The sequence below is a fragment of the Hordeum vulgare genome, chromosome 4H (assembly GCF_904849725.1).
Source record: "Hordeum vulgare subsp. vulgare chromosome 4H, MorexV3_pseudomolecules_assembly, whole genome shotgun sequence".
Classification (NCBI taxonomy): Eukaryota; Viridiplantae; Streptophyta; class Magnoliopsida; order Poales; family Poaceae; genus Hordeum; species Hordeum vulgare.
In genome coordinates, this window is record NC_058521.1 from 167,131,200 (window position 1) to 167,158,162 (window position 26,963).

The 26,963-nt window shown below is 44.8% G+C and overlaps 1 pseudogene; it reads left to right on the top strand.

The window, feature by feature from the left end:
* Positions 1-4,428: 4,428 nt before the first annotated feature.
* On the top strand, positions 4,429-4,934 carry LOC123450380 (annotated as a pseudogene).
* Positions 4,935-26,963: the final 22,029 nt, after the last annotated feature.

The window sequence follows — 26,963 nt, forward strand, 5'->3', positions numbered from 1 at the left end:
GGGTATGACCGTTCCTACGTAGTTGTTGAATCTTGGAATTTTTTTGGTGTTTCTATGATTAAATATATACTTGTGTACCTAAAAATAATTTTTGGAAAAAATAAAGATCATACTATGCGGCAACTGCAGTTCAAATTTAACCCGCTTTCATCTAAATCGACATAAATTTGTCTTTTTCACGAGAGGTGGATAAAAGCGTTTAACACACAACCATTTTGTCAATTTTACATTAAATATGTCCTAGTATTTTACAAAAATGATTTGGTGAATTTTTGAAACAAATATATGATAGATTCTTCACAAAAAAACTAATTTTGGCATTTAAAAAATGGAAAATGAATTTTCCGTTTAAATAAAATGCAAAATTCCTTAGACAACATTGTTTGTCATTTCAATATGCACCTTTGTGCATAATATGAGATCTTTTGAACAAACTATGCACCGTTTGTGCACACCGCCGGGCGGCCCGAGACCAGATCTGGCCTTGCAGTGCCGGATCTGGGCATTCAGGAACACGGGCGCTTCTATTGGATTTTTTAGTCCAGTTCTTGTCTTTGTTCGGACGTGGGTGGATGTCGTGATCCACTGCTGGGCCAGCAGGTTGCTTCTTCTCGGTCGAAGCGTCGTCGCTTCTGTCCGCGCTCCTGCTATATGTTTGTCTGGCCAATTGTAGCGACCCGACTCAAGACGAGTCAAGCCTCTGTGTTTCTGTGGCATCCCTGGATCAGTATGCTGGCACACACAGTACATCAATGTATATATCAAAGTGCAATCACATGTAAATAGCGTAAAACTGATATATACCTTAAATATCTCAGCGGAAGCAGTCAAGGGAGTGGAGTCCCAATAAACACCAACGGCAAGTTGAGTGTAGACCGTAACCCTGAATCGTACTCTTACTCGACGAAGAAAAATATCTGCAACATAAGACGTTGCAGCCGTGTAGGTCAGCATATTGAATAAGCTGGAAAGTCACATAAGAGAGGGGTGAAAAGTAATCATCTATACTATATGCATATATGGCGGGTGGGGCTATAAGTTTTTAGCGAAAAGCAAGTTTTCTCCTACATCAAGAGAGGGGCTAAAAGCAAAATATTACTACGTAGTTGGTTGTTAATGAGATGGTTCCGCCAACCAGTTCTCATACCCGAGTTATCATTATTACCCTCATCAAATATATATAATGGTGTTGAGAAATCCAGATAACTTCAGTTCCTTTGGCTCAAGTTGTCCATGACCGTGGACACGGCTAATCGATTAGGTTTGAGTACTTTGCAGAGTTTTGCACACGTTCCCCACAAGATTTGATAGCCTCCGAGTATGTCCTCGCACTTCAGGGTGTTTGAAGACCGGATGATCAAAACATGGTCTTTCAACGGGTCCCTCTGAATCCCTGTCGGTGCCCATCCATTCCTACCGTTCTTCTACATCTGCTAGCACCGCCTGTCCAGAGTCGCCGCGTTGTCCAACCAAGCCAGAGCCCATAATGACTTGTGGCTGTGCAGGTAAGCCTTGGGTCTTGAAAATATCCGTCCGTCTCTTTGAGCCTGGGTGAAGCTTTCCGCAGGATGTCATGGCCGTCCCCGGCATCCCGGGTCATCCACTGCGTTCTCCAGGGAGCCGATCAACCGTCCTTCACCCAGAGTTGCATTGCGTCCGAGGTCTTGAAAATCTTGTCTTAACCGGTCTTGATTACTTAGTCAACCTCGCATCACTCGTGTTATGCACTCAACCGAAATCCCGTCTACTCAAGCATAGCAATATGAACTTTGTCGTCCCGGGGCCAAGTATCGGGGTTGTTGTGTGCCTACCACATGATACTACAATCTATACTAAAATTTCCAAGTACCTAAACAGCATGCAATTGGGCATAGGATGGTAGAACTACAATGCATAAAACATCGGTGATAGTATGATCAAAGTGACTTGCCTGGTATTACTTGATGAAGATAGTCGCTCTCATAATCCTGATAATTCTACTTGCCACACTCCGAGCAATCCATCGTAAACAAATAGCATTCAATAAACATTCATGCCAAAATAACAAAAGAACATAAGAACAAAGCATGTCTTCGTACAAAATAACAACGTACTAAGATTTAATAAAAAGGTCCTAAGTGTGTTGTAAAGTGAAGGTGCATGAATGAGATCAAAAGAGTTAATGGACGAGGAACCATTGCTATATAAGCTCGACTTCCATACACTATGGGAGATGATAAAAAATATTGGGAGAACAACATGAATGTTTTTTGACAAATAGTATAAGACATAAGAATTTATTTGTAGAAAGAATTTCTTGAAATGGAGCACTACAACACAAGTTATAGCGAATTGAAGTATGAATTAAATTTGCATTAAAAAGGTCAAGAGAGGTTGAACTGAAGTACGATGGTTACGTACAAAAATATATGACATGAGTGCTTAGGGGTAAAAGGAATCAATTGAAAAGGTGGTACGATTTGCAAGATAAGATCAAATGAATGTTCGAATACAAATTTGAATCGCTCAAATTTGTAAGGTTCAAAGGTCAAAACTAATGATGCTATTGGATATAGTAGATCAATATGAGCGTGTAGAAAAAAGAATTACTAGATTTGAAATAGCGGATCAAAAGATACAAATACTTCAATATAACATTGAATCGGCTTAGCACGATGTGAACACTTTTGGGCACTAATAGATAAATCTGATTTGATCAAAATTATAAGTTGAAAAGTTAAAACTAATGATACAAACGGGAATATTACTTTGATACGAATCCGACGCAATTGAATTCATCTAAAACGGAGCTACGGATAAAAAGATATGATCAAAATAAGTTTGAATATGAATATGAACAAATTTCGAAATTTGAAAATTTCAAAAAGTTGATATGATAGGTTCACAGGATAGGTGGGATGAAGACGAAACTCTAGGCGTTGGTTTCATCTAATTCGGATATACGAGTAAAAAGTTATGGCTATTTGAAAAATCACGGCCAAGCTGTTTTACGGAATAAAAGCGCTACGTCTAAAAGAATTCTAGTACTAATGTGTAAATACGAAGACTAATTAATATATCTAATTACTCTACCGTATACTAGTGTAGGAATACTAGTCTAGAAATAATAAACTACAGGAGTATAAAAAAATACGAAGAGAAATACCTTTAGAATGCAGAGTAAGAATTAATTCCAATGAGGAGACCACTTCGAGAAATCCCGCCGAAGAGAAAAGAATATTTTTATTTAATAAATTTAGTTAAACCAAAAGATTGACTTAACCCGAAATAGATGATTTTTGGATGCTCCTATGGATCTATATTTATAGGTGGAAGGGAGGTCTAATGGTCCATAGATAGGCAATGTGGGACTAAACATATACGTAAAGAGGAGAAAATAGAAAAGGAGATAAAGATGTGCCGCATGGGCCAAAAGTTCGGCCAGCCGCAGCGAGCGGTCTGGCAAGCCGTGGCCTTTGTTTTTTTTGCGAACGAATAATTTTTTTCTAACAAAGAAGAAAAACGTATAAATGAAAAAGAGAGAACATTTTATATAGACATTTTATATATCAAAATTTTCAGAATAAAATTTTCTAAAACATGAACATATTTTCAAAACCAAAAAAATACTTTTAAAAAAATATATTTTTTTTGCAATAACTTTGAAATAAAAAGGAATTTGAACTTCAAATAAATTGCAAATACTTAAAATTTGAATCAAGACATTGTCTCTGATTTTGGAGTGTCATTTTCCTCCTCTCCTATGATTTTTTTTAATCAAAGGGTTTGAAAATATTCAAACTCAAAATTGAAAAGGGATTCACAATAGAAAATTTTGGGAAAGTCATTTTATTCCCTCTCATTTTTTTTGAGAAGTTTCAAATTTCACTCAAGTTTCAATCACTCAAACAAACAAACAATCAATCTAGTAATTATATTAATATTCCAAAATTTATAATTTTGGGATGTTACACCAATGTGCCTCCAAGCTAGCTAGCCATGAAATCATCTTGATACTCAAGTGGTATAATATTTTGGAAAAAATTAAGTAGTCCAATTGGGCAGCAAATAATTGATATTTTCTGTAATGTTTCTAGAGATTTGGGTAAAAAATCGAGTTCTGAGCCGGCCAATGAGAGGTGAAAAACTGCCTTCACGCGGATCATCCAATTGGATGCGATCTGAGCCATTCATCAGCACACATCCAACGGTGGAGCCTGTCTTTGAAAAACAAAAACCCTAACCACCCACTCACCCTTTCTCACTCGCTAGATGCGATCGAGCCGCCTCTCCAGATCCGATCGACTGTCCCTCCCCACCACCACCAGCTCTGGTCGTTCCCTTCCACACCGCGCCACCACCTCCGGCCGCTCTGAGTTGCCCTCGAGCACAAGCTCCCCTCTCGTCCGCCCCTGCTCGGAACCTTCCAGAAGCTTCCAGGAGCCAGCCATGGCCGCCGCACCCGCGCCCGTCCCGTCTGCATCGGTGCCACGCCGGTAGGTGGATCTGGTCGACTTCATCGACTGGACCGGAGTCGAGTGCCTCAACCAGGACCCCGCCCACGGCATCGCCAACGCGCTCAAGCAGGTAGGGCACGTGGCTCCCTTTGCCAGTCGCGATCCCCGGATCCGATCCGGCGTCACCTGGTTCGGTTTTCGCCGGCGGGACTTCCCTTCACTACCTAGGGTTTCGTAGATTAGCGTCTGTGAGAGCGGTGTGTGTGTCGTGTTAACCCCTCTACGGATTTTTGTTTGGAGGCGATTGCGTTCCTCACGATTGATGGGTTTCATCAGGGTTACAGGGTGGACGAGGGGCTGCACCTCGCGAGCGACTCGGACGAGCAGCTGCTCATCTACTTCCCCTTCATGGAGGTCATCAAGCTCCATTCCGCGCTCTTCAAAGGCCCCGAGGAGGAAGGTCAGATTCGTATCTCAACGTCACTGCACGAATGCTAGGTTGCTGCATATATTGATTGCTTAGAGATTAGCCTCTTTTCTGAGCTCACGGAGGTATTTGTCTCTGTTCAAACTAGGGTTCTCTAGGGTGCTCGATTTAGTCTGTTGCGAATGCTAATACAAAATTGAACAGAGGTTAACTTTTTGTAAATGTATGATAAGTTGTTTGGACCCTTATGTGTTTCTGATCCAAAGTTCAAAAGGCTACTAGGCGTTAATTATGCGTTAAGGGACCTACTTGCACCTAGTTCGCCACTCTGTATGCACCCAAATGGAAAAAGGATCTATGTGTATTCCCACCTTGCTCTTTTCTTGGCGCACATGGCCAAATCGCTGTGTTCGGCAAACGCTTCGGACCCAGGCTCGCTTTTTTCAATGGAAAATGTTGCGCCCAACATCTAGTTAAGTTGCACATTTGCTGACGTGATCCTGTATTGGCTGTACCTTAACAGGTTATGGCCAACTCTGCAGAGAAAATTAGACTTGCTGGAAATCAAAATGTGATGGTCTGTGAGCAAGGCACCATGTTTGGCTACAGTTAAGTCCATCTTTTGGCCAATTTTTTTGTATTGCCTGCTTACAGAGCAGCAGCTTTAGTCCCAAACAAGTTGGGGTAGGCTAAATAAGAGATGACACATAATATCATATTATATTATATGTTGTGTAATTATAAGGAAGCATGTTGTACTGACTAGGATATCCTGCTCTTTCTAGACACTTAGATATGATGTGGCTTGGGGAATGATGATTGTTGCGATGGGGTAGCTAGATGAAGAAAAAATACATGAAAAAGTGACATATGAGGGCTAACTAGCTCTTCAAGTGTCTCTGTGTCCCTAATCATTTAGGATTTTAGTATGTTTGAATTTACAAATAGTAGTACATACTAGCCAGGTTTGGGCACCATGCAGTGCAGCTGCCCTAAAACAAAGTGAGCAATACAACTATTTGCCCGCTTTACTTACTGAGGTTAAAGGAAAATTAGACATTAGTCTTAGTGCAACAAGCAACTTATGTTCATGCTTTCATTGTAGCAGATAAATGATTTAGCAGTATCTTGTTTTGTTTTCATTGCACACCACAGAAATGTAAACTGGACCTTTGGTTCATATCGTACCAAATTAAAAGGACAACATCTTCATGCATGTATGCATCTGAAAATTCTCGGCACTGTCTATCCTTGATAATTAAGTAAGTAATTAACTAATATCTTTTGCCTTGGTCAGTAAAATTCCATAATGCATTGGTGCTCTGTTTTTGAGATTACGTGAACCTTCTATTATGTGTAGAGTGTTGAATTGTTGCCACCGCGTGACGTGTTCCCTGAACTCATTTATGCTTCAGTTGGACTATAGTTTTTGCTGTGGCTCTTGTGAACTCATCATTCATGTTTATTGTTTTATTGTTCATCATGGGAATGTGTAATTAGATGATGATTATGCTGTACCTTAGGTTCGAGTAGAAATATTCTATCACTATGCTAGTTGCTTGTTTCGTGTATTTTCTGTTTATTAGTCTCCTGAGAACCATTGTTAATTCATTATTTCTTCAGAACACCAATAGAAACCCTGTGATTTAAATAATATTTTCTGTGACATTGTTTGGAAAGTGCCATGCTCATATTGTATAGTTATATATGTGTCATTCTATATCTTGGGTTGATTTGACAAATGAAGCACTAGAATCGTGAGAAGTAAAAAATCAGCTAGGAATCCTTGATAACAGTTGTATGGGTAGATGTAACTGATACTGCTTTCTGCAGTACATTAATTTCTTCAGATAATGTTTATCTTGCATATATAATCCTTGGATTGGATCCGTTACCTTTTGAGTTGCTTTGAGTTGAAGCCTGGAACAATAAAATGTTTATCTCAGTGGCAATATTCATATGCAAATGTTGGTCTATGTTTGATTCAATTTGGTTTGCTGTGCTACTGAAGCTCCTATTCGGTCTATTTTTTTTTGTTTTGTCCCTTTTTCTATTGCTAGGAAAGTGGTGAGAAGATGTCGATGATGCCTACTAGGGACATTCAAATCAACACAACATAAATTTTTTTGAACCTATGTCTCATAGGAGACTGGAATGAACTCCATTCTTAGCAGATGTGCCATTGTTTTATTGTGCAATTTTGTTCGTTCTCGCTATATTCCTGTGTAAGGAAATGTATTCATGAGATGATTTATTGTGTTATGTAAACCTGGGATATGTATTTTGTGATGTTATATGATGGATGATTTTAATTCGACTTGGAGTTTTCTTGATTTGAATATGAAATAGTGTTGGATTTAATACTGGACAAGTAATTGGCTTGAAAAGGCCCAACAAATAGAAATGAATCAAATTCTGGAACAAAAAGTTGCTGAATTCAAAATTGAACAGGGCTAGAACTGAAACTGGACCAAATATATTGGGGCACTAAAAGGCCAGGGCCCAAATTATAATGATATAAAAAAATTCTAAAAAATTACTAGAAGTGGGTGTAAATAGGCTAAGGCCCAAAATGAAGCCCAATAAGAAAAGCCCCCCAAAAAATCAGCCCATGTGATCAAATAAAATGGGTTGGGCTGATTTCAACCATGATGTTTTGATTTCGTCGTAATTTTGCCACGTAGGACTGAGTTTGATTGCCAACGACGATTTAGGATCGTCGTAAAGGTTACGATAATCCCGGAATCATCGTAAAAGTTATGACGATTTTAATAAAAACATCGTTGCTGTTCATTTGTAACGCTCCGTTTTCGACGTTTGGTTTTTCGTCATGAGATCGTCGTAAACTAAAATCCATGACGATGTAGCGACGAAAAAATAGCGTCGTGTATTAGCATATTCCTTGTAGTGGCAGTGGCAAGGTGTACCAAGTAGCACCCGGATGGTGAGCTTGGGAACCCTACGCGCATCATTTGGGGCCGTAGAGGAAACTTTGCCCGGACTTCCGTGCGGGTTCAGTCTCAAATAGGCGACAATCCTGGACTAGGTATTAGCATGGTTAACGGTCGTGGCCGACTCCCGCGTTGGGCTTCCGCTTGAAGATTGCCGAGGTGCGTAAAGTCCACATGGAGATAAGTGGCTAGAGCGTGTGTGAAGTACACCCCTGCAGGGTTATGATCTATTCGAATAGCCGCGTCTACGGATATGGACTACTTGGAGAAATATGTTGTTCATAGATAACTTTAATGGCTACTCATAAAAGTATCAAGATAAGGGTGAGTATCATGGATGGCATTGTCATAGGGAAACGAAAAAGAATCTATGATAGTGTATTGTTGTTGTGGTAGTGGACTCATGTACGATTTATCAAAATTTATTCAAAAATAATTGAAGTCGTAGTGTAGATTAGGCAAGAGTCAAAGATGGCTTCTTGCATGAAACCCCACAACCCCCTTTGTTGATACTTGTGCATGCCTATATAGATCTGATTTAAAGTCTTGCTAAGTACTTTCGTACTCATGTTTTGTGCGTAATAAATTTTGCAGAAGACAAGCATAAACCATCTGGTGGGTTGTACCTAGACGTCGATAATGATGAGTAGCTGGTGTACCAGCTATGACCTGGCCCTTTCAGAAGGATTCTGTAGATAGTCAGGCTTTATGCCTTTTCCTTTCATCTGTGTGTACTCAGACAGCTTTAATGCTTCCGCATGGCTTGTATGACTTTGTTTGTATGTCTTGAGTGTCGGGTCATGTGACCCCTACATGTATGAACATATTATGCAAGGCTCATCTGAGTCTTCTAAATAAATGTTGTGATGTTGTATGATTATGTTATCATGCCATTGTTGTATCTATGCATATCGAGTATGTCATGCGTACGTGTGATGTGTTGTGGTATGTATGGGGTTCGACACCTAGTTGTGCGCCTGTAGTAGTACTCTTTACAGAGAAATGCCCCTTTGTGATTCCACTTAGACTTGGTAGCTTGCTACTGCTCCACACAGAGAAATGTATCCTTCTTAGTTGTTGTGTCTGTCCCTTCGGGGAAAAGTCTCGCGGTGTAATGGAGTCCTTGTAGCTTGCTACGACTCGTCTACACACGCTGATGACCGACACCTGCTTTGCTGGGTTATGTATGCCTATCTCTGTATGGACGTGCCACTTGGGTTTATAACTAGTTATGTCGACCCGGGTTCTTTGACATCGGAATGCCAGCGACACATTGCATACATGAGTCAAAAGACGCAAACGGTCCCGACCAAGGTAAGGTGGCAGCCATGGGGTTAACCGTGCGTGAGACCGCAAAGTGATGTTGTGTGTTACAGGCTGGATTCCTATGGCTTAGGATCGGGGTCCCGACATGTGTCCTGTGTGATGTTTTGGAGGATAACAATCATATATTTTTCAATTGTGTCTTGGCTAAACTGATCTAGTGTTGCTTTAGATCTTGGTTGCAAGTGTCTTGGCCTCCAACTTCTATTTCTGAGCTCCGGACCCTCGCCATCCCTCTGGTGAGTGTAACGAAACGGTTGTTCTGGATTGGGCTGGCGACGGTCTGTTGGGCCTTGTGGACTAAGAGGAACAAGTTTACCATTGAACACTTCTTTCCTGCTAAACTTGTTGATTGCTTATATAAGCAATCAATAGTCCGCCACTACCCCATTGAAAATCATTAGAGATTTGAAATCATTGCAAGAACAGGATAATCAATGTTTGATCATAATGAAATCATATCTAATTCCAAATCTCTAATGATTTTCAATAGTCATTTAGTAAGTGGATAAATTATTTTCGCAAACCTGAATACTTTAATCATGGTTGGGTTACAAATTTTCCCTAAGTATTTATAAATTTGAAACAATATTTTTACAAAGTTTTTAAGTGCCTCTAAACAATACTAACAAAGGCCAAAATATTGTTTATTTGCCCCTGTTGAATTATGTTAATTCCAAAACTTTTTCAAATGATCCCAAAATTTTTTTAGGCACTGCCTAATATTACACCTGCAATAAAGGGCCACATTCCATATTTTACAAAAATACCTTGGTGTTGTTTTTAAATTAAACATAAGCATCTATAAAAAATAGAATTATGAAAATGCTGAAAATAGAAAAGGCCTATGTGCCCTCGGCACTTAGGCATGCTAGTCCAATACCTGGGCCAGCCCAACTATCCTCCCCATCATCTTCCTGCTGTTCATACGGGAGGACATGTGCGAGACAATGATCGCCAGCAGCGATGCCAGCATCGTAGCGGCCATCCGTGACTCCCCGCCGCCTACGAGATCAGCCCGGCGCCCCCTCAAACCCTAGCCACACTCCTCCCTCTACCTCGTGCACCCGCTCGCTCCCTATCCCTCGCATAGCCGCTTGATCCCTGCGCAGAAGGCCAACGCGGCCGTCGCCATGGCCAACTCTCCCCCACAGCCACTATGCCCCCGACGCCTAAGACCATACCCGTTCGTTTCGCCGTTGTCATCTTCCTCTCTCTAGCTAATAACCCAAAATTGTAGGGGTCGCGACAGACTTCACGGGGAGTAATTCATCCTAATTTATTGATTCGACACAAGGGGAGCCAAAGAATATTTATTGGCCGTAACACTTGGGTTGTCAAGTCAACCATACTTGGGATATTCTTTTGCAGCAAATATTTAGTAGCACAACAAGTGATATTAGTAACAGTAACAGTGATTGCAACAATTTTGGTAATGGTAGTAGCAATAGTAGTAGCAGTTTAGTAGCACGTGTGACAGTAGCATCAATAGTTGTAAGTTAGCAAGACTCAGTATATGTAACGCGTAGGCACGTGGATCGACGGTGGATAATGATTTAGATGACACACTAGGGACACACATAACTAGCTCCAACTCATCAATATAATGTAGGCATGTATTCCATATATAGTCATATGTGCTTGCGATAACAACTTGCATGACATGTTTTGTCCTACCCTCCCGTGGCAAAGGGGTCCTATTGAAAACTAAGGTACATTAAGGCCTCCTTTGAATAGAGAACTGGAATAAGGCATTAACACATAGTGAATACATGAATTCCTCAAACTGCGACAATCACCGGAAAGAATCCCAATTATTGTCACCTTGGGGTATGCGGATCAACACACATAATAGGTAATTGTAACTTGCAAGAAAGGATCCCAATCACTCTTATACTCATGAAAACATAATAGGTTCGGATCTGAAATCATGGTAGTCGGGCCCTAGTGAGAAGAATTAAAGATAGCAAAGTCATAGTAACATCAATCTCAGAACAAAGTGGATACTAGGGATCAAGCCCTATCAAACTTAACTCGATTACATGATCAATCTCATCCAATTCCTTCACGGTCAAGAAATTTACAGAGGAATTACCCACTCCTGGTGGTGAGCATCTTGGTTGTGTTGATGGAGAAGGATTGGTGACGACGATGGCGACGAATCCCCCTCTCTGGAGTCCCAAAGAGACTCCACATCAGCCCCCCAGAGGAACAACCGGAGGTTGCGGCGGCTCTATCTCGTAAAACGCGACGAAAACTTCTCTCTTATTATTTCTCGGAGAATATCAATTTATAGGACTAGAATTAGGGTCGGAGGAGCGTGAGGGCCCCACAAGCTATCAGACTGCGACCTAGGGAGTGCCTCGATGGCTTGTGCCCACCTCGCACTTCACCTCCGGCACGTCTTTCCCCGTAAATCCTTATAAACCCCAAAAATAATTCACATTTTTTCCGATTCCTAGACTTTTATTTCTGCATAAAAATAAGACCAACATAGTTGTGCTAAAAGCAGCGTAAGTTCGGGTTAGTTCCATTCAAACCATGCAAATTGGAGCCAAAACAAGAGCAAAAAGTGTATGGAAAAGTTCATATGTTGGAGACGTATCAACTCCCCAAGCTTAACTCATTGCTTGTCCTCAAGCAATTCAGTTCATAAACTGAATGTGATAAAGAAAACTTCTAAAAACTTTTTTGTTCTCGTTATTATATACATGCTTAGCTAATTTTCAAGTTTTCAGCATAAATCATAAATAAACACATCCATTATAATTGTTTAAGCATCATATCCAATCATGGAAATACATAACCAAATAGTAAGAAATAATTAGATATCTGACATACCAACAATTTGTCAAAACAATCATGATATAATATGGTGGCATGGTATCTCACTAGCCCTTTCTAAGACTGCAAAACATAAATGCAGAGCACCCCTCAGATGCAAGCACTGACTAAATATTATAATTCAGAGTAGAAAAGATCCTTGTCATACTCATACCAATATTGACTAGACACAATGCATAGAAATGATAATAGTGCTTTCTCGTTAGGTGCTTTTTGTAAGAGGGTGATGATTCAACATAAAGTTAGATAGATAGGCCCTTCGTAGAGGGAAGCATTGATTTACGGAGGTGCTAGAGCTCAAATTTTAAAGCAGAGTTGAAAATATAATTTTCAGTGGTGTTCTTTATTGTCAATGTTACCACAAAGGTTCTCACCATCTTCCTAGTTTAACTCATTAAAGGTGGTTCCCAAACAGAATTGTAAAGGTTTACTCCTATCCACCATCCATACACAACCATGGCTAGCCGAATTGACGGGTGCTCTCCAACATATCATCTTGTCAGAGGAGTTTTTTTTATTTAGTTTTGGTGAAGCAGGGCTGGGCACCCTTGTTACCAACCTTACTTGTGCAATGAAAGGGAATAAATTCCCTGTTTTGACAATAACTTACTTAGCATGGAAGATAGCGATTGCCCTGTCGCTCCATGAGCAATACGAGTACACAAAATAGATGTTTATTTGTAGATTTTAGAGGTGGCACATGCAAATTTACTTGGAACGATAGGGTAATACCTCATATAGGTAGGTTTAGTGGACTCATGTGGAATAACTTGGTTTCAGGATATTGGATGCAGAAGCAGCATTCCCGCTTAGTAAAGGTGAAGGATAGAAATCGGTTGGGAAGCGACCAGCGAGAGAGAAAAAAGGGTCATGATCATGCATTGAAAATAATTAACATTAAGCATTAGCATGAGTAGGATATGAGCACTCTGAATTTAAACATCACAAATGTTGCATTAGTTTTGAATCAACTACATGTTTGCACATGGGCCAAGTCAAACCACTCGAATTAGTGAGAGCAAAATACCATATTGCTATATCGCATCATAACCATTTTAATGCATCTTGACACAAAAGGTAAATCATTATTAACTCCTAGCTATTTAAGTATGGCATGAAAAGCCGTGATCTCTAATTGTCATCACAAACATGTTCACTCATGATATACGAAACCAAGATCGATCGAGCCAACATATTTACAAAAATGAAACCCAAGAAGAGTTCATACCAGTTTCCTTTGCCACGATCACTTCATCCAATATCATCATTATTGCCTTTCACTTGTGTTCGTGCACTAGTAATGGGGTACCCAGTGCCCGTGATTTATGCAGAGGCGTTAAGAGCATAACCCCTCAAAGAAAACCACCAACCCAAGCAAATAGCCGGAACCAGACGTCAGCAAGACCTACAAAGCATCCCAAGGCGCGCAATTGCACCAAGAACCCCCGACACCTGCCGGGGAACTAGGCACAATCATCCTGAAGAAGAAGATCCGACAAGTCACCTCCCCGGCAAGCGCGAGCCAATATGCCACCGCTCCACTTCATCGCCAAACCAGTCAGTTATTGATGAGGTGTCAAGTTCCCAGATGGCTAAGTGGCTCTCACTAGATATGTGCCAACGTGCTGGATAACACATTATGACTAGTTGACACTTGTCTAGAGGCGTGCCATGATACCAAGCAACAAGCAGCTAAGCGGTGGCAGGAGCTTTCCGGGGATGCACCCCCGCACGCCACCTTAGGCTGCATTTATGGCATTTTTGTCTTGAGTGCGAGATTTAGGTATGATAGCACTATTAGCTATCTAATCATGTTTGTTTGCCACTCTGGACGCCCCTTCATCTATAAAAGGAGGCCCAAGGCAACCTTGCACATGATTCGGACCCCAAGGGATTAGGACCCAAGAATATTTGTACGCACGTAATAGCTCTCCACGGCAACCCTTGCTGGGGTAGAACGACGTGTGAGCTTCGTCTTCCCCAATCAATCCACCAAAGCAGGAGTAGGATTTTACTCTTCTCAACGGCCCGAACCTAGGTGAACGCCTCGAGTCTCCTCGTCATGCTGCCTCGTAGTTTCTGCTCTTTGTGCAACGTGATCTCCCTACCGAACACCAAAGGGTACAATGGTCCCATAGGTGATCAAGTGCACAGCTTCTCGGACATCTTTGGCGCGCCAGGTAGTGGGAATCGTTCGCGCAAACCTAGGATTACGAGCAGCATGCTGATCTTCGTCGCTCTTCATTTTCCTCATGGCTCCCACTAAGAAGACCAACGCATATGCCCATCCTTCTACTTTGAAGTCCATAACACTTGTGGCTGCGGACGCTGCTGGCATCGCGGCGGTGTCAGGCCATGCGGGTGCCACGGGAGACACGATCGACGTAGGAGGCGCCACCGTCGTGTCCCACGCAACCGAAGTCGGAAGAAAGAGCGTTGGAGGAGAGCAGCAGTGAAGCCCTCGCGAGTTTAACCCTAGTGATTCAGGAGAAAGGGACACCGAGGTCCCATGCTTCCGCCCCATCAGCAACCGCAGTCACAACAGCGGCGCCCAATCCGAAGCAAGCCGTGATCCACCGGCTGCGCCTGTCACGGGTGCGACTTCTTTGCGCTTGCCTCATCCAGAGCAAGACAGAGTGCTGAGCGGATGCTTGGATCCATGAGCTCATCTTCCCCTACGTCAGACTGCCACGACGACCGGTGCACGACGACAAGGGTGTGACGACGCTCCTCTTGGTTCCACCAGGAGTCGAGCAACGCTGCGGTCCGCCTCTCTGCCCATGCCAGACAAAGTCGTGGAGGCAATGGCGCGGGCTCAGGTGTTGTGGAATTTTCCACCAGCCGCTGACAATATGTACGAGTGGAGGGCCACCATCCAGAGTTAGATTGGCTTCGCCGGAGCCAGCAAATCGCAGCATGCAGTACTATCCCGTCGTCCACGGAAGATGACGGAGGCCCGGACTAATGGTCGTGTTGAGGGGGCACACCAACGGTGTAGTCCCCTCCTCGACGGCAAACTAAAGGACGACCGCAACAAGTTCCACGCACTAACGGGCTCGATGAGGCATCCATGGCCTCGTCCGTCCCACATGACCAGCGAGACCAGTGGTGTGTCCTAGAAGACCGGCTGAAGAAGGACACACGTATCACCATTAAACGACACGGGGAAGCACATCGTCAATCTGACAAGCGCAACGACATAGACGCTCGCGACCCCGCGCCTATTGCTGGCGGATACCTAGCTTATGAGGTTGGGTGTCCTGCCTTCACTCGCGAGGTGCAACAGGTCTGCTGGCGATCGAGCCGAGCTTTCAAGCCTGAACTAACGGAGAAGTATGATGGAAAGCTCAACCCGGCAGAATTCCTTGGCATCTACACGATAGCCGTCCAAGCTGCCGGAGGAAGAGATGAGAAGCTTCTCGCCAACTATTTCCCTTTAGCACTCAAGCCAAATATGAGGTCGTCAGTGATGCACCTACCATAGATTTCCATTTCGTCATGGGCTAACTTGTGCAATGAGTTTTTGGTGCCTTCACGGGTGGCCACCAAGAGCTAGGACAACCACCGACTTGCAGGTCCTCCCAAGAAGGAGGGGCAAACCCTGTGGAAGTACATCTAGAGGTTTAGTAGAGTGCACCGCAACATTCCGGAGATACACCCCGCAACCGTAATTGCCACATTTCATTCGAACATGCGCAACAAGAGGATGTGGGCCAAAATGACTGTTAAACTTCCCAAGACCGTCAACGAGTTGTACACGTTGGCAGACAAGTGTGCTCAGGTTGAAGAAGGAAGGTGACTCCCTGGAGAGGAGGCAGGTGTCGGAGTCGACTCTGATGACGACGACGATACCCCTTGATCAAACGGGAGGAACCAAAAGCGCAACAAGAAGCACACGGGAAAGGCAATATTGGCCGTCAAAAGTTCTGGTGATCTTAGCGCCGACAAGAAGCCAAAAGTCGAGACCCCGTACATGGGAGCTACCTCGTGCGTTGATTGCCCGGAGACCGCAGCGGCACAGAAAACCGGACAGTCTACTGGGCCATATTGCAAGATCCATTGCACTAAGGGCCATGATTTCCAAGAATGCCGCCAAGTTGAGCAGCTTGCTGAAAAGCAAAAAAGCAGAGTACAAGAAGCGTGACAAGGAGAAGGGCCAAGATGGTGTGGTCGGGAAGGGTCGTGGTGGTAGAGGAGAGCACCGCGGCAAGGCCTTGGAGCAAAAGGAAAAGCCCGCTAAAGTCCGTGTGATGAAAGAAGAAGATGACGTGAGTGATGATGAAGACGATGGAGAGGATTCTAGTGATGAAGAATTCCAGAGGAAAACCGATGCCATGTGTGTTGACAGGAGTGCATCCCTGCACTCCTGTCACCACCATCTCAAAAAATGGACGCGTGAAGTTAACGCCATGGAGCCAGTGGCAGACTCTTGAATGCCGCTCGAATGGTCCTCCACGCCTATCATCTTTGATGGAGAAGATCAGCCTGATCGAATTACAATGGTCGAGTGTCTACCGTTGTTTGTTTCTCCGACAGTCCACAACCTGAAAGTTAGTTAGATGTTAGTTGACGGTGGGGCTGGGTTGAACCTGATTTCCCCCAAGGTGGTTAAGAGGCTTCAAATCCGTGACAATGAGCTCAATCCTACTGGTTCATTCCAAGGAATTAACACCGGCAAAGGCCAGCCCAAGGGGAAGATTACTTTGCCTGTTACAGTTGGCGGAGTGTTCAACTACTAGACCGAGAAGGTCGTATTTGACGTGGTCGAACTCTCCCTACCGTACAATGGAATTCTTGGCCGCCCAGCCTTGGCAAAATTCATGGTAGCATCCCACTATGCTTACAACGTTTTGAAGATGCCAGGCCCCATGGGATTAATCTCCATCTCGTCTAACAATAAAGATGCAGTCATTTGCGTAGATCAGATGTATCATGATGCAGTAGCAGCTGAGGCCATAGAAGGACCAGCTCCTATCAGAATCCTAAAGAAGGAAAATAAATCTAGTAGGAACACCCACAAGGACTCTAGGAAGCGCGCCTCCTCAAAGTGCGCTGCACTTGTCGATGACCTTCTGGAGAGTTCCACCAGCAGGAAATCCAAGGTCTCCTACCCTGCGGGAAAGAAAGTCCCGGCAAGGGAGGATGTCTCTGACGACACATTTACCATCAAAGCCACCCTTAACGACGAATAGGAAAGAGCGCTAATTTCCTTTCTACAGGCGAATGTCGATGTGTTTGCGTGGCAACCTTCTGACATCCTTGGTGTTACTAGAAAGCTATTTGAGCACCACCTTCCTATCTGCCCTCAAGCTGAACCCGTCAAGCAAAAAGATAGGAAACAAGCCTTGGAGAGACAAAAGTTCATTTCCGAAGAAATCAAGAAGCTAGAAGCAACTGGTTTGGTCCGAGGTGTACTGCATCCAACGTGGTTAGCCAAACCGGTAGTGGTGCGGAAGGCAAATGGGAAATGGAGATTTTGCATTGATTTCACTCTCTTAAACAAAGCATGCCCGAAGGACCCATTTCCGTTGTCGTGCATTTATCAGATAGTTGATGCCACTTCTGGATGCGATCGGCTTTCTTTCCTGGATGGATATTACGGATACCATCAGATATTCCTGGCCAAAGAAGACGAGGAAAAGACCGTGTTCATAACTCCATGCACCACGTACGGATTTATATGAATCCCCTTCAGGTTAAAGAGTGCTTTTTCTAGCTTTGCCAGGGTCGTGTTGATTGGATTTGGATGCAATGTGGAAGCTTATATGGATGACATAGTGGTCAAAACCAGAGACAAAGCTACCCTTGTACAAGACCTGGAAGAGACCTTTGCAAACCTGTGCAAGATTAACCTGAAGCTCAACCCTGAGAAATGTGAGTTTGGTGCTCCGTCCGGCAAGCTACTTGGATTCTTTATGTCTCGGTGAGGAATAGAAGCCAATCCCGACAAGATCAAAGCTATCGAGTAGATACAAGCACTCAAGACAGTCAAGGACGTGAGATGTCTGACCGGATGCGTTGCCGTGTTGAGCAGATTCATATCCAAATCCTCTGAACTCGCCTTGCCATTTTTCAAAATACTGAAGAAGGATGGCCCGATGTAGTGGACCCCGGAAGAAGACGTAGTGCTGCAAGATCTGAAAACATATCTTTCTTCCGCTCCCACCTTGGTCGCTCTTAAGCCACAAGAGTCGTTGCTGCTACACCCGGCGACAACCAATCAAATGTTTAGCGCAGCCGTGGTGGCGTAGTGGGAGGTTGATGAAGATGCAGCCACCACGACACATGTTGTCAGGGATGTGGTCAAGGTATCCACGGCAACGCCCAATAGGGACTCACAAGAATCCCAACAGGCTAGCAAAGGGAGTACCAAAGAGATGGAGAAGAAGAAAGTGGTACAGCGGCTGTTGTACTTTGTCAGCTCCTTGTTACACGGGCTAGGTCAAGGTACTCTAGAGTGCAAATGCTGATCTTCGACATCATCATGGCCTCGAGGAAGCCGTGCCACTACTTCCAAGCCCATGAGATCACTGTTGTCACCCGTTTTCTATTGCAACATATCCTGAGGAACCCCGAAGCCACTGGCAGGATAATCGAGTTGGCTCTAGAGCTATCATGTTTTGGATTGAAGTACGAAAGCACTTCCACCATTCGAAGCAGAGTGCTGGCAGAATTCATCGCTGAATGGACACCCACACCAGAAGATGAAGTCCAAGAAACAATTATCCCCGACAGGGAAGCACCTAAGGAATGGGTCAGTGTCACATCCCTAACCCTTAAGCAAGTTAGTCTTGTGCTCATGTCTTCTATGCATTTGCATCTAAGATTCTCCAACAAGAACAAGAAAGTGGCAAAGGAAAAACTCAAAACCCTAGCCACTACTTCAAATAAAGGATTTCTCAAACTAGTTAAAATCAATGAACCCAAAATGGCCTCAAGAAATGTTCAAACTTTCTGATAAATCATGAAAGTAAATGAGCATTGGAGAAAACTATTTTCTTGACACTTTAAGCATTTTAAATTAATGCAAAAGCCACTGGTTCAAACTTTAAATTTGAAATCAGAAACTATAAATTTTCAAAAATGTTGGAAACTTTGGAAATGGTTGGGAATATTATAACAAATATTCAGGTGTGTTTAAAATAATTTGTACCACCATTTTGGAGCTGAAATAAATAGCAAAACATTAGTTAGCAAAACAGAACAAAACAGAAAAGAAATAAGAGGAAGAAAAACATTACCTGTCGCCTGAGGAGGCCCAGCCCACCAGGGGCAGGGTCGTCTTCTTCCTCTGCCTTCTGGCTGAGGGGAGATCGACCACGGCGGCCCCCTGCACCTCCTGCTTCGCCGTGGCGAGCTCCAGAGCACCCGGGACAGCGCGACAACGGGGATAAGCTCCCCGGGGTCTCCTCTATCCATTCCCAGCGTCGGCTCTCTCCCTCCTCTCGGATCTTTTCCCCCCTCCTGCTGCCGCCATTACCACGAGCTCGAGCTCGAGCCGCAACACTTCTAGCCACGGGAACCTTCCTCCGAGTAGTCCATTAGCTCCGCCTCGTCGTTCTGGTCCTCTCTGTAGAAGCCGAAGCTTCTCCGAGCTCTGCATCGCCCCAACGCCATCGTCTTCCACCTCCGGCCGCCGGAACTCTCCCGTCGATTCGCTCCCTCGGGCGCACCCCCGAGCCCCTCAGCAACACCATCGGAACCACCGGGAGCTCGTCATCGTTTCCCCTCTCGCCCCACGCTCTTCCGTGCATCCTAGCCCCGTTTCCCACCAAGGCCGAGAGCTCCTCGCCGTCGGTCATGTCGTCACCGTCGCTGTGGTGTCTGATCCACGCGCTCGAGCTAGGGTTCGAGCTCCTCGAGACTCCAGGAGTGTGATGAGCCCCTTAGCTGTCCTCCCCGTGCCCTAGAGCCATCAAATGTGGGAGGCCGAGCTTCGGCCGCCGCTTCGGCTCGTCGCCGGCGCCTCCCCCGGCGACCCTAGCCTCCCCTGATGCCCCTGCCAGATCGGCTACTTCGCCAGCGTTCCGTAGCTGCAAACCGCGTTCGAATTGGTGCTGTGCAGCGCCGTTTAGGTCGCCTCCGGCGAGCCCTCCGCCGCGGGCTTGGTCGCCGGCGACCACCCTCCGGTGGGGGCCGACGTGGCAAAGCTAATCCAGTAGATTAGGAGCTTAATCTCTCGCTGACAGTGGGCCCAAGGCAAGTCAACTCAGTTTAGGGACTGGTCAGTGCGGTATTAGTCCCAGAGAGGCTGACAAGTGGGTCCCCCCTGTCAGGTTTGACCTGAACAGGTCGGCTGACCTGCTGACGTCAGTCTGATGCAATAAAGGGAATTTCCAGTATAGAAATAATTCCAGGAAATTGCTAAAACTTGTAAAAATTATAGAAATTAATCTGTAACTCCAATGAAAATAATTTATATATGAAAAAGTATCAGAAAAATTCAAGGATTCTGAATATGCTATTTTCAACCATGTTTGAAAAAGTTACAAGACCCTAACATATAGAATAAGGAATAAATCAATTCTTAAAATTACTTTATAAATGGAATTTGGAAAATATTCAAATTTCATTATGGTTGCCATGATCACACACTGTCCTAATTACAAATCAGTACATTAACATGACATCCCATGCATGCTAACATCAAGTTGATCTGAGCATCAGGTCGAATCAATTAAACCGGTAACCGTGAATACCCCGTTTGAATTGATATTCGAATGTGATTCAAATCAACTCTAAACCTAATACATGTTGATTGTAATAACCTATCACTTTGGATTCTCATGCCATGCTCATCCATCATCTTGTTTGCATGTGATTGTTATTGAATATTGCCATTCATTTCGGTAGGCTCCGCTCCCTCGGATTCCGCTGAATATCCGTCTCACGGATATCGTCCCTCCTCTAAGCAACAAGGCAAGCAACCCTTTTGATCATCCCGATAATTCCATGTTCTTGCTCCTGCACTTATTTATTGCATTAGGATCAAATGCTTCAACTGCTTTTGCCACGTTAGTTGAACCCACTTCCTTTGCATGACCTAACCTTGTCACAGTAAATAGCCGAACCTTGCAACCTAGCATACCTGGTAGTTGCTTGAGCTATGATGTGCCTTATCCTGCTATGCATGCTATGCTTAGAATTGTGTATGGTCTGTCATATTGGAGATGAACAGAATTGTGAGAATGTGTTCGGTGAGCAAAGATTGTGTGTTGAACTTGATTTGGTAAAGGTACCGGTGAAAGGCTGTGTAGGAGTACATGGCGGGTTGTTTCATTGGAACCGTCCTTACGAACTGAGTTCCGTGTATGTAATCCAAGGCTAGATACTACCACATGTTGGGCCCTGAAATATGACCTCGCTCAGCCTATTAATCGCTTAGTACTCGGTCCAGGAGTTGCAAGTAATTTCTGGTGTTTATAGTAATGCTGGAGGCCGTGCATGGTGCTGAAATAAGAGGTGGGCCGTGATGCGGTAGGCAGTGGCACGGTGTACCAAGTGGCACCCGGATGGTGGGCTTGGGAACCCTGCGCAAATCGTTTGAGGCCATGGCGGAAACCTCGGCCGGACTTCCGTACGGGTTACTCTCAGATAGGCGATAAACCTGGACTAGGTACTAGTGTGGTTAACGGTCGTGGACGACTCCCTCGCTGGGCTTCCGCTTGAAGGTTGCCGAGGTGCATGACGTGCACATGGCGATAAGTGGCGAGAGCGTGTGTGACGAAGTACAACCCTGCAGGGTTATGATCTATTCGAATAGCCGCGTCCGCGGATATGGACTACTTGGAGACATATGTTGTTCATAGATAACTTCAATGGCTACTCATAAAATGGCCAAGATAAGCGTGAGTGTCGTGGACGGCATTTCCGTATGGAAACGGAATGATTCCACGATAGTGTATTGTTGTGGTGTTAGTGGACTCGTGTGCGAGAAATCAAGTTGTCAAAATTAATTTCAAAATGCAAGTTGTCTAGCCACGAGTCAAATGCTGGCTTTCCGCATGAAACCCCACAATACCTTTTGATACCTTTCATGAGTAGTTAGTTATCCTAAAGTCTTGCTGAGTACCTTAGTACTCATGTTTGCTTAATAAATGTTGCAGAGGTTGCTAATGACCCTAATGGAGGGTTCTTCATAGACATCGACGACGACGAGTAGCTGGTGTCCTAGCTACGATCTGGCCCTACGTTGGATCTGTAGTATAGTCAGGCCATGTGCCTTCTAGTTGCCCTGTCTCTACTCAGACAGTTTAAACTCTTCCGCTAGCTTGTAACTGAATGCCTGTATTATGGGTCGTGAGACCCTTAATGTGTAATACTATGTGTGTGGCTCTTCCGAGCCTCTTAAATAAAGCTTGTATGTTTATGGTTATGTTGTGATGCCATCGATGTATCTATACATCTCGGTATGCCATGCGTACGTGTGTCGTACTTGATATGTATGGGGTTCGATTACCTAGTCGTGAACTTTAGTAGCACTCCTTACGAGGAAATGCCCCTTTGTGATCCAATGAGCCTTGGTAGTTCGCTACTGCTCCGGACACATTGGTTGACCGGCATGTGTCCTTCTTAGCTGCTGTGTCTGTCCCCTCTAGGGAAAAGTAACGCGATGTAATGGAGTCCTTGTAGCTTGCTACGACTCGTCTACATTTGCTGATGACCGACACCTGCTTTGTTGGGTCATGTATGCCTGTCCTTGTACGGTACCGCCACTTTGGTTTATGACTAGACATGTCGATCCGGGTTCTTTGACATTGGATTGCTAGCGACACTATCGCATACGTGAGTCAAAAGACGCAAACGGTCCCGGCTAAGGTAAGGCTGCAGCCGTGGAGTTAACCGTGCGTCAGACCACAAAGGGATGCGATGTGTTACAGGCTGGATTCCTATGGCTTAGGATCGGGGTCCCGACAGCGTTGGTATCTGAGCCTGACTGACTGTGGGATTACTAAGCCAAACTGGTCGAAGTTGAGTCTAGAATTGCTTTAGTTATATATAAGGGAATTGTTTGTGGAAGGGAACGTAAGACTCTTGTTCTCTTCTCAAGTTATTCTATTCTGGTCATCCTCGTCTCTTCTGCGGGAATTAAGGACTAGGTTACTCATCTTCTCCTAGGCTCGTGTTTCCGATCGGTAGCTTATAGGACTACGGGTCAAGAGATATTGGGTTTCTTTTATTCCTAGGAAGCAGGAAGTAAGTTTGATGATCGGAGAGTTGAACTTGATGGTTGAGTGGTTACGCTATTCCATTTTTGGGGTTGTCTCAAAATTTGTTTTTGAGCATTTATAGCCGTTATGCTGCCCAATTTTGCATTCGGAGCTCTAATGCTTTTGCATTACTCTCCATTTACAGATGCCTGGCCGTCCTTCTCGTCAGGTGGTACGTCTGAACAGGTGCATTGATGTGCCGGGTCATACGGCCATGCTGGTCACGGTGATGTCGGTGTGCGGTTACCGCTGGTACCCCGAGTACACAGTGGAGGAACAGTACCGAGACTTCAACCAGAGCCAGTACATCTGCACTGTTAGGGTATTTCCAGATTACCCTGGAGCGGAGAAGCCAATCCATTGGTCCTATTGGTTGGGGGTCACTGTTGACATGGCAGTACAAGATGCTGCCTATTCAATGCTGAGCATTATGAGAGCGAGACATGCACTGCTGCAGAATTCAGAGTTCTGCTATGTTCCGGCCTCTCAGCCTGGTGAAGAGGGATACCTCAGTGGAGTCTATTTTGATTCTTCTATGGAGGATCCACTTCTACAGTCCACTGTTGAGATGCTAGAGAACAGAGACAGGGATGCTCGTGCTCTCTGCATGGAGCTTTATGCTACCCGTGCCCGTCTGTGGACAGCTTTGACGCACCTGGCACCGGTAGTCCAGACAGGGTATGGAGAGATGGAGATGCTGAACCCTGTTAGGACCCATCTTCCGGCCCACGTTGACTGGCCAGCTATAGGAGGAGTCACACCTCTGCGGGGACCCCTCTTACCACCAGTCAGGGGATCAAGGCCACATCCGTGTCCTTATGGATCCCAGGGATCTCAGGCTAGAGTGTTTCCTGATCCGTAGGTTGAGCTTCCAGGTCATGGAGGCAATCTCTATGAGGTGTTTTATGCGGATGCCTGAGCTGTGAGCGGAAGGATAGTATGGTAGTAGCCGTACGTTCACAGTCCTGCATGACTTGTGAAGTATGCATGTAATGTGAAATGAATTCCGGAGGCCTAGATAAATAATGTATAGGAAGCTTGTAAGCCTCTGATGAGTAGTTTCATAATTTCAGTAGTTTGCTCTTCGGTTAAGGTTGTAATGAACTATGCAAGGGTGTGTATGAACCATGGTGTATATATAGCAGTTGCTTGTTACCATGCTGTTCGGATATTCATTTCCGCATTCCGTGTGTTCAGTACATTCTTAATCCATAGCTAGTATTGATATGATGTTGGTCTAAGCTATGAGTTTGTTTGTCAGGATGGTGTTCACTAGGTTGAACCGTGCCCCTGCTCATGAGCAAGGTGAGGGTAGTCAAGCGACGCAGGAAGACCTGCCTCACCCACCTTCTCTGGTAGAAGTGATGCTTGAGGCAGAAAGAAACAAAAGGGAGACCAACCGGCTGCTAGAGCGTATTGAGCAGAATACGGCTCGACAGCCTAGGAATGTTGCAGTGTCCCTCAATGACTTTGTGAAGCTGAATCCTCCAAAGTTTCATCATTCTGTCGATCCCCTCGACGCTGATGACTGGCTGTGCAGCATCTCACGCAAGATTCGCTCTGCGAATGTGTCTGAGGCCGACAAGGTGACCTTTGCGGCGTATTTCCTGGAAGGACCCGCCAATCTGTGGTGGGAGAATTTTGAAGCTATGCGTCCCGCTGAACCAGTGGCCACATGGGCAGACTTCAGTGCAGCTTTTCGTCTACACCATATTCCAGAGGGCCTGATGGACAGAAAGAGAGAGGAGTTATGTACCTTCACTCAGGGCAAGTTGTCTGTGGATGCCTATAGCCGCGAGTTCGGTAACCTTGCCCGCTATGCAACAGAGGAGGTGTCTACCGACGCCAAGAAGCAAGCAAGATTCCGTAAGGGTCTGAGCCCTGAGCTCCGTCGTGACCTGCGCCTCCATGAGTGTGCAAGCTTTCAAGCCCTGGTCAACAAAGCGATCAGTGCCGAGACTGGTCATACTGACTTCGAAGCCACAAGGCAGCATTCCTGTGACTTTGGCTCATCTTATGGTTCCGCGTTTCCAAAACGCAGGCTGTGGGTTCCAAACAGTTCTCTGCCACCAAGATACACTCCGACGCCATCCTACGTGGCGCCTCAGACGAATCAGGCCAACCCTCCAGCAAAAGCTTATGGTGGTCCAGCTAGCAATGCTGCACCACGTGCCAACCAAGTGATATGCTACAAGTGTGGAGAACCAGGGCACTATTCCCGTGAGTGTCCTCAGAATGTGGGTGCCAAGCAACCCGGAAAGTCCGTCGGGCAAGCCAAGTCGGGCAAAGCTTATTATGTGAAGCCAACTCCTGCACGTGGCCGTGTGAACTATGTGTCAGCAGAAGAAGCTGCAGAGGATCCCGACGTCATGCTGGGTATGCTTCTTGTTAATCATCACCCAGCGTCCGTTCTCTTTGACACCGGGTCTTCTCATTCCTTCATTTCAGAAAGTTATGCACAGTTGCATAACATGTCTTTTTGTGATATGCCAATCCCATTGGTTGTCCAAACCCCTGGTAGTAAATGGCAAACCTCTAGGATAACCTATGACAATGAAATTCTAGTAGACAGGCTAGTTTTCCTTGCCTCATTGATAGCCTTGAAATCTTCGGATATTAATATCATCTTGGGCATGGATTGGATGTCAGCTCACTATGCCAAGATTGATACTCATTCTAGAAATGTCCAGCTTACCCATCCCTCGGGTGAGATAGTAAATGTCTCCACTCGAGTTGCCAACTGCCAACTCTACTCCCTAAATGCCAACCCTCTTCCGGACCTCAAAGACATTCCGGTAGTCCGTGACTTCTCGGATGTTTTTCCAGAGGAACTGCCAGGAATTCCACCTGACACAGATGTAGAGTTTGTGATAGATCTTGTTCCGGGAACTGTCCCAATAGCCAGAAGACCATATAAGATGGCACCCCTGGAGCTAGCCGAACTTAAGAAGAAATTAGATGAGGCTTTGAACAAAGGTTTCATTCGTCCTAGCTCTTCTCCTTGGGCTTGTCATGTCCTCTTCGTCAAGAAGAAAGACGGAACGGATCGGATGGTTGTAAATTATCGCCCAGTTAATCTGGTCACCATAAAGAACAAGTATCTGCTCCCCAGGATCAACGATCTGTACGATCAGCTCGCTGGATCCTCAGTCTTCTCCAAAATGGATTTGAGGTTGGGATACCATCAAATCAAGATTAAGAACGGGGACATTCCAAAAACGGCTTTTGTTACTCGTTATGGCCAATATGAGTACACCGTTATGTCCTTCGGTTTAACCAATGCCCCAGCCACCTTCTCTCGACTGATGAACTCAATCTTCATGGAGTATTTGGATAAATTCGTCGTGGTATACCTCGATGATATTCTCATCTACTCGAAGAATGAACAAGAACATGCCGAGCATCTAAGGCTGGTATTGATGAAACTTCGAGAGCATCGCCTTTATGCCAAATTTTCAAAATGTGAATTCTGGTTACCAGAAGTGACCTATCTAGGCCACGTAATCTCTGGTAAGGGTATTTCTGTCAATCCCGAGAGAGTTCAAGCTGTCCTTGATTGGACTCAACCTGAATCGGTTAAGCAAGTTAGGAGTTTTCTTGGTCTAGCGAGCTATTGTCGCCGCTTTGTCGAGAATTTCTCCAAGGTTGCAAACCCTCTAACTGAACTCCTCAAGAAAGATAAAAAGTTCGAGTGGACACCACAGTGTGAACATAGTTTTCAGGAACTGAAAATACGCCTGACTTCCGCACCTGTGTTGCTACCACCAGATTT